The sequence below is a fragment of the Sus scrofa genome, chromosome 8, assembly GCF_054392235.1.
Source record: "Sus scrofa isolate SSC_HxYL_T2T_F1_AM1 chromosome 8, Sscrofa_HxYL_maternal_Yorkshire_Landrace_v2.0, whole genome shotgun sequence".
Classification (NCBI taxonomy): domain Eukaryota; kingdom Metazoa; phylum Chordata; class Mammalia; order Artiodactyla; family Suidae; genus Sus; species Sus scrofa.
This window is the reverse complement of record NC_139390.1, coordinates 55,070,078-55,088,448: the sequence shown is the minus strand read 5'-3', so window position 1 is coordinate 55,088,448 and position 18,371 is coordinate 55,070,078. Positions and strand designations below refer to the sequence as shown.

The following is an 18,371-nucleotide window of genomic DNA, read 5'->3' as shown; positions in this document are numbered from 1 at the left end:
ATAAAATCTGTGAATTATACAATAAATAAATAAATCCTCTTGTTAATCAACATTTTCTGTTTAACTCACATGTCCTTAATCAGATAATCTAAGAGGTAAGAAGAATTTTTCTCTTAGAATATATTGCATTTGTATATATGTATATGCACACACAAAAGACTCAATATATATGACATAGGTGTACATGTTTCTAAAAGCCAATAAGGACTATATCTTTGCAGATATGCTTTTTAAAAATACTCTCCTTTTCTTTCAATAACTCCCACAGATATTTAATCATGTACCTGCTTGTAGCATCAATCAATGTTCATTTGTTTCAATGTTCATGCCACTGAGGAAATATATTTCTCATAATTTTTTTCATTGCTTCTTTGGCCTCTGTGTTTCATACACTGTATATCAGAGGATTTTTTTTATAGATTCCTGGTTTTTATTTATTTATTTTATTTTTTTATTTTGCCTTTTCTTGGGCCACTCCTGCAACATATGGTGGTTCCCAGGCTAGGGGTCGAATTGCAGCTATAGCTGCTGGCCTACACCAGAGCCACAGCAGTGCAGGATCTGAGCCGCATCTGTGACCACAACTCATGGCAATGCTGGACCGTTAACCCACTGAGCAAGGGCAGGGATCAAACTTGCAACCTCATGGTTCCCAGTCAGATTCGTTAACCACTGCGCCACCATGGGAACCCCATATCAGAGCATTTAATACTTGAAGTAAAAGTGTATAGAACTCAGATAGGATTTTGGCTGTATCCTGTGGGTAGCTTGAGGTAGTCCCAGGTCAGTGAATATTTTTCCATAGAAGAGATTCACCACTGTGAGGTGGGAGGAACATGTGGAGAAGGCTTTTTATCTGCCCCTCAGAAATTATCTTCAGGAAAGTGAGAAGGATTCCCAGGTAGCTACTAAAAACCATCAGAAAATTAGCCACTGAGGTGATTCCAGAGAGAACAGTGAATAAAGCTTCACTTTATGGGGTGTCACAACAGGAGAGTAGAAAGAGAAATGGGATATCACAGAAATAATGGTTAATGATATTGGGCCAATGGAAATACAGACCAAGCAAGCCAGTCAGATGGGTGATTGAGTGGGCACCACCTACTAGGTGGGAAGCCATCACCAGGTAGATAATAGGATTTGGTGGTCATGGGTCATGAGATGTTTGTAGTGAAGTGGATGGCAAATGGCAATGAGCAGAATATAGACCATCACAGCCAGGAGGATGCATTCTGTGGTCAGGAACGTGCTGAAAAAGGAATCCTGGAGGAGGAAACTGCTCTAACAAATGACTTTTTGTCTTCTAGGTAGTTCACCAACACTTTAGGAGCAAAGACTGAGAAGTAGCAGGAATCCAAGAAAGCCAACTGCCTAAGGAAAAAGTACTTGGGAGAATGGATCTGGGCACTGACCAAGGTGACTGTGATAACCCAAATGTTGCCCACCACAGTAATGAGACAGCTCAGGGCAAACAGTACAAACAGGAGTGTATTCAGTTCAGGGTCATTGCTCAGCTCCAGGAGGATGAATTCTGTTATTCCACTGACATTTCTCTTAGCCACTTATGTGGCTCCTCTATGATGGATCTACAGAGAATGAAAGGAACAAGAAAATAAGCAAAGGTCAGAGTTCCCCTTGTCTAAGAACCCAACTAGTATACATGAGGATGAAGGTTTTATCCCTCGACTTTCTCAGTGGGTTGAGGATCCAGCTTTGCCATGAGCTGCATTGTATGTTGCAGATGCAGTATGTATGTTGCAGATGCAGTATGTATGTTGCAGATGCAGTATTGTATGTTGCAGATGCAATATGGCATTGGTGTGGAGCTGGTGTAGGCTGGCAGCTGCAGCTGGAATTTGACCTAGGCTGGGAACTTATAGGTGCAGTCCTAAAATGAAAAAGAAGAAAATGAAAGAAAGAAAAGAATCAAAGGTAAGGTTGAACACGTGAATTCCATCTACTAGCATCTTTAGAAAACTGAAGGATTTCAGTAAATAAAAATAATCCACCGTAAATTCAGTTTTTGCAAGTATGAATTGTTACCTTGATACAAAATTTTATTAGGATCAAAGTCTTACCAGGTATATAAACTAGTATTACATGCCATGGAAAAACTCCTGGAAAAATTAAAGTCCTCAGGAAGAGTCTTAATAGGAATATTTGCTTGACAGAGGAAGTTCAGGACAAGGATCCTAGATAATGGTTTATTTCAGATTCCAGAACACAAGGCAGGAACATCATATTTTAAGAATGAGCATTAATTAATAGAACAAAAAAACCCCAATATTTCACAGGTAAATCCTTGAGACATCTAAAAAAATTATTCTCTATGACATCTTTTTAACTTAGAAAAAAACACACATGACATGTAGTAAACAATAAAAGCAAAATAATGAGCAGAATATACAAATACACACACACATATGTATGTATATATACATACATATATGTGGATGTATATGATAGCATATAATGTAATTAATATTATCTATAAAAATGGAAACTGAAAATTGAAAGTCTAGAATATAGAATAAAACAAATGTAAGCATTTCATGTGCTAACATTACTTACTTGATAAATCCCATATGTTTCAGGAATTCATTCTTTGCTACTCTAACAGATATTTATCATCCTCTGCTTTCCTGCAGCATTTATTATCCAATGACTTGAATTAGTCCATATCAGATTTTTTTCATTATGATTAAATCAAAAATTTTAAAATACATTTTATTCCCAGCAGTCAAAAAGTCTCAAATCTAATTGCAAGGACAATGCATATGCTTTTGGCACATTAGCTCATGTTTGGATCTGGATTTTTATCCAGGAAAAGTTAGGTCATTAAGTTACTTATATTTTAGGTTTCATCACATAACCCAAAATACATGAAAAACAAAATTCTGATATTTAATGCTTTTGACTTTTCATTAAATAATTTTTAAGGAAATCTTTCTTTATTGCGTGACTTATAAGAGTGTATAATAATATACCAGTATGCTTTGAGAGTCTTAAGAAGAAATAAATACAATCATGTTTTCTTTTAATCTGATAATTGAATCTATTTTCATTGAACATTAATGAATATGGTGTTCTACAATCCGTGCTGTGAGAATAATATTTCCCTGATATTGAATAATGAGTGACTGGACTTGGATTTTACCCTTTATTGTCAGTGTGATATAAAGTAAGTTATTTGATAACAATTCAAGTGCTGCAAATTATGCTACAATATAGCTTTAATTGTGTCTGATTTACCAAAATGCAAGATATAAAAAATACTACTTTTTACCATGTTAAACTGTGACTTCATGTTTAACTCCTACTTTTGTCTATAAACCTTTCTCAAAAAGTAGTTCTGAGAATTAAGAAAACGTGAAAACTGGGTGGTTCTTCAGAGATACTCTCTAAATATTTTCTGTCTATTCAAAGTTAAAACAAATATGGAAAATAAAGATTTGACTATTTGTTGACATACTGGACAAATGACTTTGACTAATGCAAAATTTTGGATATTTTCTCTTTTTGGTTTAGTTGTGTTTAATTAACTTTGCATTGACAGTTTAAAAAAAAACAATTTACTTTTTTGGTGATAAATTTCTTATTTCACTGATTTCATATGCCTTTAGTTTTCAATTAAGTAGTAATTTTCATTAGATTGCCTTTCACACTATTTTTATTTTGCTATGAAGTCAGATATATACAATAAATTAATCATTGAGTCTAAAAATTAGCTCGTTAATAGGATCAAATAGCTGCTCTTTTGCTCTGATTTAACAAAATTCAACAGTTTTTATAGTAAATAATCTTAGATCTTAATGAACTTCTTTAAATAAATTCCCTTTTGTAATTTATATAATGATGTGAAGTTTTAAACATAGCTACCTAAGGGAATATGGAATAAACCCTATAATGATTTCAAGACAGCGAGTTGACTTGGCAATGGTCTAATTGTATTTCGCATATCTCAATAATTAGAATGGATCCGAGGCAGGCGATTATTCTTCACATTCCATTCAAATCATGTACTGAGGGTTTTTTGAAAACTGGGGAAGGCATTTATAATTCCATTTTTAGAACACATAAATGCTCTACCTATCTCGTGGTGATTGGAGGGCTGGTCCTTTTTCTTAGTTTCCTGACTTGTGTGTATATTTGGTTCAGGCCCTTTGAGGTTGCAATACCCCAAGAATTCTGTGAACACTGAATTTCATAAAACAGAGAGAAATGCCTGGGGGATTAAGGCCCTGGCATTATCTTCCAAATTAGTGCAATTCACATATTTGGCCTTTTCTAAGTCTTAGGGAAAATCATTACATATGTCCTTGTTTAACTTATATGAGGCTCTACAAGGAAAATATGAGTTATTTAAAATAAATTCCATTCACATTATTATTATGATTTCTATAGTGTAATTATATAGCTATGCTTTAGAGTGCTAAGTTCAATTTGTTGATGATCATTTGCTTCTATAAATACATTTTTACTGATATAGTAATTACAAAATTATGAAAAATATACACGTTTCAGTGATGTGGAAGAAACTACTAAATAAAATTCAGGTGTGTGTGTGTGTGTGTGTTTGTGCACTAGATTGTCTTTTAATTGTGGGATAATTCAGCCAATTAAGATGCTAAAATAAATAATGGGTTCAAAATTTTTGTTAACTTTTTGGATGCACATTAGAAAAATTTTTAGAAATATTGAATGGGCTAATGTTTGGAGGATAGAATGGAAAATATAAGAGGTAAATATAGAGTGAGATGGTATGATAAATGTAAAAAAGGAGGGAGGCAAGTAAAAATAAAACAGTGAGGTGGGTTAAATGCAACCAAAACAATAAACACAGCTGCACAATAAAAGGTGGTGAAAACTACCATGATTTTAAGATGAAGTGATGTTGAAAGCAGACTAATACACAGGAAATTGTTTAAGCATCTTTATCAGAAAGAGTGTTTCCTTTTCTTGTGGCAAAAAAAATTTAATTAGGATCTTAGCTAGGATGATTTGTCTATATTAAATGCCTAGTGTATTCCAAGCACTTCACAATTAATCTCTAATCATTCTGTGAATTTATTTATTTAAGTATTCTGATTCATATGTTTCACATTATAGATTGCCCAGAATAATTTAAGTAATTGTCCAAATTTGCACTCTAAGTCATAGTAGAAAAAGTTATAATAAAATGATTTTATAGTGTAAAAATCTGTATTTCCTGCACTTTTTTCTTGCAGATTTTCAATAATGAGAAACTATGTAGTGAATATTAAAATGATGGAATTTGAAAACACATTTCATAAAGAGTAGTAGAAAAGATAGGAAATATTCATTGTGAGAAAAGTTAGACTCAGGATGGTATTCTAGCAAAAACTGAACATCTGAAGAGCCTAAGAATGAAGAGTGAGAATAAATGGACTTTAAGTTTTCATATGATATATCTAAGAACAAAATGACAAACATTTCATGATTAAATTAAAAAAATACATTTATTCAATTAGTAAAATCAAATAAGTGCTGGTTTATGGGGGTGGAGTGAGGTAGACAGACATTACAACATTTTTTAGATCATACTCAATATCACATTAGACATTTGATGATTTGACTATTTGACCCTTAGCTGTCCATGATTGTGGGCATTGAGATTTGTTTGCAGGTCACATTTGACCAAGGACAACTGAAAATTGCCATCAAAGTTGGGATGAATGTAGTCATTCTATGCTCATGGCACTATACCAAATCTCAAACCTTAGAAGGATGAATTCATTGCATTGGCTTGGGAGGATCTTAGTAAGTATCAAAGATGATCATGATGCCAATGTAGCCAACAACTTATTTTCCTAATGATTTAAGCCATTTCCAAACCCCAAACACCAAGGCTAAACATATGAAATTTTTCAAATTAGCACATATTTGATAGTGGTTGTCTGAGAACTTGGAGGTAAATTATATGTGATCTTATGTTGAGCCTAGATTTCTCTAAATATTGAACAATAACCAATACTATGGATGAGGTTCAGGAACTGGAGCTACAAGTGCCCAACTTTTTCTCTGATATTTTACATGACATTTGATAGAATAGCATCAGGTATTGCATTGATGAAGTCATCACTTATTTCCTATTGACCAATTATGTCTCTCATTTAACTATATTTGGAATCTGGTTTACTCTGTTTCAATTAATTTTAGAATATATACCTGTGGGTGTGTGCATATGGTACATGTTTTCTAGTTTGGATTCTACAAATCTACACACACCCTCAATTTACCTCAAAATTCTAAGAAAGTTTTTTCTCATTTAAACATCCAGCTACTGTTCAGAGTATAATATGGTAGACATTAGTTAGAGTAAGTTGAAGGTCATTACTATAAAAAAATAAAAATTATTATTTTCCATAAAATAGGCCCACTCCCATACATTCACACATAGTAAACTATGCCCTTTTATCTGTGTCCTTGGAGGTCAGCCTTTTCTTTTACAGAGTGTGAATTGTAAGAAAATGTATTTAAAATTATAGATAGTACTTTTTTGAGTAAAGTTGCCCCTATATCAGTCCTTGTGTTTCATATTCTAGGATATGAGATATTGAATGCTCTTGAAAAAATGTGAAGGAATGTATAAAATTAGGTTTGCCTATTATCATTAGTATTTTACTATTTATTTTATCTTGAAAATTAAAATGTTCAGGAATTACCAATGTGGCTTACTGGATTAAAAATCCAACTGCAGTGGTTTGGGTTGCTGCAGAGGTGCAGGTCCTATCCACACTCAGTGCAGAAATTTAAAGGATCTGGTGTTACCACAGCTACAGCTTGGATTCAATCCCTGGCATGGGAATGGACATATTCTGAGGGTGTGGAGTGCAGCCATTAAATTTTTTTAAAAGAATTTTTACTCCAAAGCATTTACATGAATGCCTCATACAGAAATGCAGCCTTATAAGAACTAATTCCAAATAATATGTGAAATTATTTTGGAAAATTAAGAAGGTCTATACAAATGTGACATCAGTTTCTGGTGTTTGTGCCTTAGGAGGTATTATTATTTCATTCTGAAAAGTCACATTTCAGGAGTTTCCATCATGGCTCACTGATAACTAACCCCATTTGTATACATGAAGATGAGGGTATGAACCCTGGACTCATTCAGTGGGTTAATGACCCAGGATTGCATTAAGCTGTGGTGTAGGTTTCAGATATGGCTCAGATCTGGTACTTCTGTGGCTGTGGTGTAGCCAATCAACAAGAGCTCTAAAATAAACCCCTAGCCTGTGAAATTCCATATGCCATGGGTTCAGTTCTCAAAAAAAAAAATAGAAGAAAAAAGGCAACATTACATATGTATTTCTTTGAGTGAATTTAAAACATATTAAGAATTTCAGCTTATTAAAATCACAAATAGTGGAACCAACAATTATATGATAAACCAAAATACACTATTAATACATAAAAATAACCCAAATAAGCACAAAACACACTCACGACAAACACATCCACAAAATATAGAACCCACTTACAAACATGCAAAACACCTTCAATAAATTAAAACACAGCAATTCACCAAAGGAAACATGCAAAAACCAGGAAACAAACAAAACCAAACAACTAAAAACACCACAATAAAACACACAAAAACTCAGTACACAACAAACACAATACTGACAAAAACACCATACATGCATGATGGCACAACAACAAACACAAAACACAGGCCAACCAGAACATATATAGTACAATGTCCAAAGACATAAAACACACTCAAACACCGACATACACAAAATATACGGTAAAAAAACCCCACACACTACCTTAAAACACACATCAAAACACCTACAAAAATTTGTTTAAAAACCAAACATTCTGAGACAAAAAATCTACAGCACACTCACAGCCAGAAAGCACACAACAAGGATAACAACCATACAAAACTACAAACACATTCCACTTCACAGAGGACAGACTCACAACAGCTCACCAAATAAAAAATCCTCGTGACCACCCCAAAGAAAACGACTACTACATACACCACAAAAAACACATATGAACACAATGCACTAACCACAAATATTTCCACAAAAAATAGAACAAATATTCAATCACACAATTAAAACCTTCAATAACATGCAACATACCAATTCACCAAAAAAACATACAATGACAAAGACACAACCAAAATGATACAAAACCAAAAACACCACAATAAAACAAAAAATGAAATCAAAATCACCACAATAAATATAAACACACACATCACACGAAAACAAATACAAACCCACAAAAAGAATAAATATGCCCAGCCCAACATACATAGTGCAAACAACCACAAGCCAAAACACACTCAAATACAACCACAAACAAAACATAAAAAACAATAACACATATCACCATAAACCGAACACCACAACACATACCATTATTTGGCAGAAAACAATACACTCAGAGACCAACAAATCAAAAAATCCACACAGAAAAAAACGACCACTGCCACCAAAGAGAATAACCCGCAGATAAAAACAAACTTAACAACACACATCCCACACAGACAAGACAAAAAAAGACCCCACACCAAACGTTCCAAAACAGAGAATACACTCAGCACACCACACCATCAGCACACACACAGGCACAACAGGTAACACACCACCAATAAAAGAATGAAAAAAAAACACAGTACCAAAAATATGCACCACAAAGATATTACACATATACAATCAAGGAAACCCACAGACCCCCTACACACATTCACCACCAACATAGACACAGAAACACACAACACAGATCCCACCAAACACCATGCATCCAGCACCCCACACAGGCCAAACCACAACATACCCACCAACACAAGCCCCAAACACACACCCAAACACAGGCACATGCCTAGGAACACACCCACACAAGACACACCATGCACACACCATCCCACTTTCCCATCCACGCAAACCCCAACACCATCAAAGCACACACCCACACACACACACACACTCTTAAAAAACAGCACACCATCACAACCACACAGCTCCTAAAACACACACACAGCTGTCACAACCCAAACAACACACAATGCAAGAAACCACTCAAAGCACACATCTGCTCACACACAGGTACCCACACAACACACAGCACCGTCCAAGACACACTGCACACATGTCAAATATCACTACCACTCACCAACCCATAAAGACAGCAATCAGCACCAAACAACTGCAACACATACACACACACACAGACACACACACACATGCACGCACAGGTGCACACGCATGCATGCACACATGCACACACACGGATTATTCCATAAAAATACCCCACCCACGGATAACATGCTGAGCACACACATCCATGGACCACCCTCACAACTACACACATCCAACCCCACAAGACACAACACACACTCCCACCACACATCACCACACGCACCCTCACATCCCCACTCATCACAAGAAGCCAAACAACACACTAACAACCATAACACAACACACACACCACCACACAACCCCCTCCCAAGCACACACTCCCAAACACACCAAGCCAAAAACACTCCAAACACACAACCCGCCCCACCACACACCACATCCCAGACCCTCACAGCACACACAACTCCGTCAACCCCAGAGTATGCAAAGCCATCCCAATAGTCACTCCTTCCACCCCCTCCAATCCAACACACACACACAACCACACACTCCACAACTACAACATGCGCACCCTCTGTCTGACAACAGAGAACACACACACTTCTAGCAGGTAACTAAAGCTCACATCCACGCTACACATGCAAACCCAACGCACAGCCCCATGAACCACACATCACAGCACATACACACCAAAGAACACACACCATAAACTCCAAGCCACAAAACCGTCAGCACACGCACCTCCACATAACACACAACACCGTCCATTAACCCTCACAACCACACAAACCATGCCATGCACAACTTGAGACACGGTACCACACACATACACACAACCCCACATCCCTGACAGCCACGACCACACCCACCCCAACCTACCACACCACACCCTCACACCCATCCCACTCACAACCCTCCCAACCACACCCCACATGCCTCAGGGCACAACCCCAAGCAAACCACACCAAACCCACATGGCTCCCACCCCATGCACAAGGCACACCTCATACACACCCTTACCCTCAGGCAACACACACCACAGGCCCTCCGAAGACACATACCACCACACTTACAACACTCAAGTCACACACAACACTGGCCCAGCTCCACCACACACTCACCACCACACACCACCATCCCTCACACTTTCAATCACACAAGGAACACCCCTCCACAACACACTCACCACACACACGACCACACAACACGGAACACCCTCATCCACCATCACCACCTCACACACCTAAGCACACTCTTCCCACAATCCAAACAGAAAACACACTCACAAACACACTCACCCCACAGGACACACAGCGCACATTCACCACAACCAAAGGGGCACCAATGCAAAATGCACACCACACAGACAACACAAAACACAAGGCATCAAGCGCCACACACTCAAAACACTACATCACATACACACCACCATACCCTCACAACCACAACACCTCACAGCAACCTCCAAGCACACCATGCACACTCAAAACCACACAACTTTCCCAACCCACTCGCCAAAATGACACACACAAAACACTCACCACCAGGAGAGAAACAACACAAACAAAGCCCACAAACACATGCTCAAGCACACACTTCCAACCCATGCAAGACACACACACACACACACACACCACCCAAGGCACCACCTACCCTTATAGCACTCATCCTCACCGCCACCCGAGACACACCAAATACACACAGCCCATAAACCATACGTCACTGCACCGACACACTTCAGACCACATACCACACCCTCAGAGCCACACCCCCCAGAGCACTCTCACAGCCATAAAGAACACCACAATGGTAAACCTTCCCCACCACAAACACCACACCAAAGGACACACTTACAGATGCCTACCACCCAATACGCACCCACTGCCTCCCTAAACACCCCTAGGCACACATCGCCTCCCACACACAATGACACAACCTGACAACACTCACAACCACACAGCACACCCACTGCAGAGACACACAACATGCATACTCAGCAGAAAGATAACACAACCACACCATAACCACATACACCCATCACCACACATACCCCAATAAACCCCACAACACACTCCCAACCATCACACAGGACACACTCACACACGTGCCCCACATGCACTACTGCACTCTCCCAGACACACCACACAGAGCACACCCTCTCACCCCAACATGCAAAGCACACACTCCCCCCACCCCACTAACACACCCCCAGACCACACACACCATAGACACTCCAAAATGCACCACAGGAGACCACACACCACAGCCCATATTTCCACAACCTTACCTACCCCACATTCACAGACCCACAACCCACAAAACACACTCAGATCCACGCATGACACCCAGCACCGGCACAACCCTCAAACCTACACCTACAACCACAAACACCACACACAACACAGCCAAACACACAGCCCCACCAAAGATCATGCCTTCACCCTTTAAACCACCACACACACACAGCCTCACAACACCATCCCAACCGGGAAACATGGTCCCCACACAAGCACACAACACACACAGTGAACACACAATGCACACCACAGGCACAATAACCAGGAACACACATGCACCCGTTGGCACACCCTCACCACCCCAGAAGACACACCACACCATAGCACACGCCACACACACATAACCAAACACCGTGCAGCCAGCACCACACCCACTCTCAACCACACAACACATACAAACACATCCACAGACCTCAGCACCCACAACCCCTCACAAACACACCACACACACCACACCCTCACAGCCATCACACACACATGCAGAACCACACACACCTCACACAACAGAGCACACACCCACAGACACACAATACTCCTGTCAACCAAGTCTGCAAACACACAATACACACAACCTCACCACACACTCCACACAGGCACACAGAGCCACCCACCTGGTCTCACAAAAAATAATCACAGGTCACCCACAGAGACTGACCTCGGGAAACACAGACCCACAACACCATCACAATCACACCAAACACACATGCACACAACGCACCCCTGCCAGCCCAAATACACACAACACCTCAACACACACAACATGGGCAAAACCGAACACCATGCCACACCCACAGCATACACCACACTACACACAAAAACCCCAGCAGCACACACACACACACACACACACACACAGATCCAAACCCACCAGAAACACACAAGCATAGACACACACAAAAACATTCCACAGTCACACACCACCACACACTCCCATCAACACAAAACATAACACACCCTCTAAGCTCAAACCAAAATCACAACCTAACACCCAACAATGCACCGTCCCACCCACACACCACAGAAACCTCTCACACCTCCATCCCAACCAAACAGGAAACACACACAACTGCTCTAATCGCACAATCAATATGCACTCACCACCAAACCTCACACACGACCCTCGCTACCCTCCTAAACGCTCCAAAAGAAACACCACCACACAGTGACCCACAGAGGCCACATACAAACACAACCACACCGCATAACAACCCACACCCCCCACAAGATACCATATGACACACTCCAAACCAACACACACACCACACACATGCCATCCACATGCTGCAAACACACACATACCCCAATAGACACAACACAACACACAATCCCCAAACACCCACAACCAGACATACCACTTTCAACAAAGCACAACACACACCCCACCCTTACAAAGAGATCACAGCATCGAAAAACCCACTCCAAACCACACATGACCAACCACACCAAACCAAACACACCCTCCAAGCACACACCCATAACACAACCCCACACCAAACAAGCTCCCATCCCACCCACATGGCACAGAATCTCACACTCATCCCTTGCAACCAAACCACAGGCAACCAACACATATGCTCAAAACCCACAAGACACACTCGCCACCAAACCTACGCACACAAACCTCGACACCCTCTAAACAATACCCACTCCAAAATATCACCACCCCTCACCCACCCCCACTGACTGCATCCACACACAACCACACCGCATCACAACCCACACACCCCACAAGAATCCACGTGACACACTCAAACCCATCACACACACCACACACACACCCTCCTCCAAAAAGCACCGGACTGCACACACACCCCACCAGGCACGACACAACACCCAATCCCCAAACGCACATGCGCAACCACACCCACCCCATTCCACAGCAATGCACACAACACTCACCACACTAACACACACCCCACAGCACCCAAAAACCACTCCACACCATACACGCCCAACCGCACCAAACCAAATGCACCCTTGCAACCCCAAACACACACAACCACACACACCACAATGCAACACACTGCAAAACACACGCTCACACTTGCCACGTACACCACACCCTCAAATCCCACAACTCCCTCAAATCCACACCAAATACAGCACCCATTCCTGACAAAACAAAAAAGGAATCACACCCACCCACAACACTCCTCACACACTCAACACCAGAGCACATGACCCTGCAAGCACAACCCACTCACCAGCATCAACTCCAAGCCCCACAACACCAAACACACCCTCACTGCACAAGACACACCCTCCCTACCACACGCCACCCCCTCCAAACTCACAACCACACCACACACAATCCACCTCCGAGGAAAAGGACTTGTAGTCCTCATACCAGCAACTCCCTCCACCACACAACACACGCCCCACCTCACTCTCCCAAACCCATCCAAACACACCCCCCACAATACACAACACACCCTTGCAGCACCAAACTGCTCTCGCAAAAGCTACACACCACAGATGCCCTCCAAAACCACACCGCCACTGAAGCACACATCACAGCTCAGGAAAACAGGGGAACACACACCACACACTCTGAGCCATGCATCCCACAGCACACTCACAGCCAGAACGCACACAACAGGGATGACTAACAGAGGAAACCGTACACACACACACACACACACACACACATTCCACTCCTCACAGGACACCCTCACAACTGCTTACCCCATTAAGCACACTCCTCACCACCCAAAACACACTCTTAATCCATACAACCCACAACACGCCTATGCACACAACACACTCACCCCACACACATCCACAAGACATACAACCCACTCACAACCACGCAGCCCACACACTCCAGAACAGGCAACCCACATATTCACCAAAGCAAACATACAATCTCCAGGACAAAACAAAAACCCCATGCAACCACAAACCCCCCCAATCAAACACACAGCAACCTCACAACCACCACATACACAATCCTCACAACCACACCACACCCTCACCACTGCACACCCCCAAACACAACACACACGCCCACCCCAACATACATAACACACCCCTACCCCACACGCAGCCCCCTCAAACCCAACCACACACACAACACACACTCAAAGCACACACACCACCATAAACCACACGCCACTACCCATACCCCCATAAGCTCACAAACCCCTCCCACACAGCCCCACTACACGCATAACCCACACACACCTCACCACAGAGCACACACTCACAAGCCCACAGAAGACCCCACACTCAACCGTTCAAACACACTGCTTACCCAAGCTCCCCACACATCCGGCACACACACAGACACACAACAGACAACACACAACCAATAAAGACTTTACACACACAAGGGCAAAACGCATTCTCCACAAATCCACAACACATATACAATCACACGGCACACACAGCCACACCACACACCCTCACCTTCAGATAAGACACACAAACACACAACACAGATCAATCCAATCCCTGTGCATCCTGCTCCCCACACAGTCCACAAACACCAGGACCACCAACACAAACCACAAACACACAGATCAAAACACATGCACGGGCCTAGGAACGCACCCAACAGACACATGCCATACACTCACCATCACACAACCCCGTCCGCACAAACCCCAACACCATCCAAGCATACACAAAAGGTCACCCTCTCTCAAACAACACACAGGCACTACCACACAGCCCATAAGCCACACAAGCATCGGTCACCACCAAAGCAACCTGCAACATGAGCAACCACTCAGAACACACCTACACTCACCAAAATTCCACACACACTATGCAGAACACTCCACACCACACTGCACACATCTCAGAAAGCAACACACCTCACCAACCTGCACAGACAGCAGACACTCCCAGCCTAACAAATGCACCACACACACACACACACACACACACACACACACCAGATTTTTCCACATTGCACCCCCCCCAGGGATAACCCACAGAGCGCCCGCCTCCAATAAACACCCTCTAATCTGCACACACCCATCCCAAATAAACACGACATTCACTCCCACAACACATCACGAGGTACACCGTCACCTCCCCACACACCACCGTAAGCAAAGCAACGCACACACCACCCTGACACAAAACACACACCACCCCCTCACAAGGACACCCTCCCAAACACACAGACACAGAAACACTCAACACACAAAACACTCACCACCACACTCCTCACACCAAGCCCGCACAACACACACAACACAAGAAACCCCAGACTACCCAGCACAAACCCAATTGTCACACACACCACCCCCTCTGCTCCTAAACACACGCACAGCCACACACTCCCAACCCCATGCCAGCACACTCTCCCCATCTTGAGAAACACCACCCGCACACTTATAGCACCACACAAACCCTCGTGTCCTGGCGACGCACGCAAAACACACTCAGAATACACACGGCCAATTAATCCACACAGCACCACATATACGCACATGAGAACAGACACCACACCCTCCAAGCCACACAACAAACAGCACCCTCACCACCATCAAACACACAACCCCCTCTGTTCACACTCACCACCTCACAGACCCATGCAACTCAGTAAACACCCACAACCTCATCACACCCACGACCACACACACCACAGCGTACACAATCTTATACAACTCACACCACACACACGCGCACCACACCCTGACCTCAGGCACCCAGGCACACATACCAAAAGCACTGACAACCCCAACCACACGCACCCCAACCAACCACACCACACACTCACCCCCATCACAAAAGCAACCCTCACCACCACACCACACAATCATGACAGCACAACCCCAAGGAAACCACACCAAACACATGCTGCCACCACCACATCCACAATGCACACCACATAACACACATTACCCCCAGAAGGCACACACCACAGACACACCTAATACACACACCACAACACTCACAACCCTAAGCACACACCCTCACAGACCCGCCCCATACAAAACACACTCACCACAAACACACACCACCCTCGCTCACACCTTCAAACACACAATGCACACAGATTCACCACACACCCACCCCCACACACGCATACACCACTGATAACACCCTCATCAACAAGAAATACCGGACCCATCCAAGCACACAGACCCCGCAGCACTAACCCACACCACCCTCACAGCCATTCTCATCACACACACCACACAACACACATTCACCACCACCCAAGCTGCACCAACCCTACACACACCACACAAGGAAAACCCCACGCATCAAGCACTAAACACCATAAAATCCACACCACGGACACACAACCCCACCCTCACTATCCCCAAAATGTACAAACACACTCAAAACCCACAACACACCCTCACAACCACACACCCTTCACCACCCACTCAACAAAAGGACACACACAAATCACTCACAATTGTAACACAAACAACACCCTGAAACCCCCCAAACACACTCTTGACCACACACATCCCAGCCATGCATGGCACCCACACTCCATACCAAGCCCAACATAGACTTGCCGCACAAGACCAACACGCACAACCACGTGACACCCACCAAACACACACAGCCATAAAACAACACCCCACAGCACAGGCACACAGGAGATCACAGGGCACACACTCAGAGCCACACCGCCTAGAAGACACTCATGGACATATGGACCAGGGAACACAGGGAATCAGTCACAACCACACACGCACCCCACCAAACCATGCACCCACGCACAGCCTCCCGCCTCCTCAAGCGCATGCACCACCCCACACAACACCCATAGGCACATAACCAAACCACCACCAAACACACAACTAGGCAACCAAACAACACTCACAACCACACAACACACACCCTCCAAAACACACAACACATATCTTCGCCAGAAACAAGACACTCACCACCACACAACCACCTCATACACCCACAACCCCACATGCCCCCATAAACCGCACAACACTCTCACACCCATCACACACGCAACACTCACGAGCATACCCCACACCCACTACTGCATACTCCCAATCACACCAACACAACATCCTATCCCACTACAGCCTGCCAAACACACGCTCCCACCACAACACCAACACACACCCCGCCCGACACCACATGCCATATACACTCCAAAACACACCACAAGACACCACACACCACAGCACATACGTCCATAAGGGAACAAAACACCCTTTCACAGCCCCACAACCCACAAAACCCGCTCACATCCGCACACCACCCACACCACACACACAGCCCTCAAACCTACACTGGGAACCACACATGCCTCACACAATGCAGCCCAAACTCACAACCCCTCTAGGGACCACTCACTCAAACTGTCAATCACAACACACACGCCACCTCACAACACCATCCTAACCAAGAAACATGGTACCCACGCAAGCCCACCCCATGCACAATGAACACACAATCCACGCCACAGTCCATGCCACACCCCCAACACACATAAACACCTCATATGACACACACTCACCACCCAAAGAGACACACAACCCCATAACACGCCCCATGCGCACACACAACCAAGCCCCATGCCTCAAGCACCACACACAGGATCACCCACGCCACCCACTCAAACGCATTCATAGCCAACAGCACCCACATTCCCCTCACAAACACACCACACACGCAGCACCTTCACAGCCAGTGGACACACACAGAACCACTCACACCTCACACAACACAGCACACTCTCCCAACCACACCAAATACAACTTGCTCACATGTTCAAACATAGCACACTACAATCTCACCACACATACAGCCTCACAGCATGTCTCACCAACTTTACATGCCTGAGGCCAACTCTGGCGGCCAATGAGTGTTCACTTTTTCCCGATTGGAGAGGTGCACAGTGTCAGCGAATATACATATGGAGACAACCTATTTGTCCCTTCTTTCATGGCGCTGTACTTCTCAAACTTTATTAGCATAAATGGTTGATTATATAGACAATTTTTTTACCCCA

At 43.2% G+C, this 18,371-nt stretch overlaps 1 pseudogene; it reads right to left on the bottom strand.

Moving 5' to 3' along the window:
• Window positions 1-316: 316 nt before the first annotated feature.
• On the bottom strand, window positions 317-17,913 carry LOC146400486 (olfactory receptor 5J3-like; annotated as a pseudogene).
• Between the last annotated feature and the right edge of the window lie 458 nt (window positions 17,914-18,371).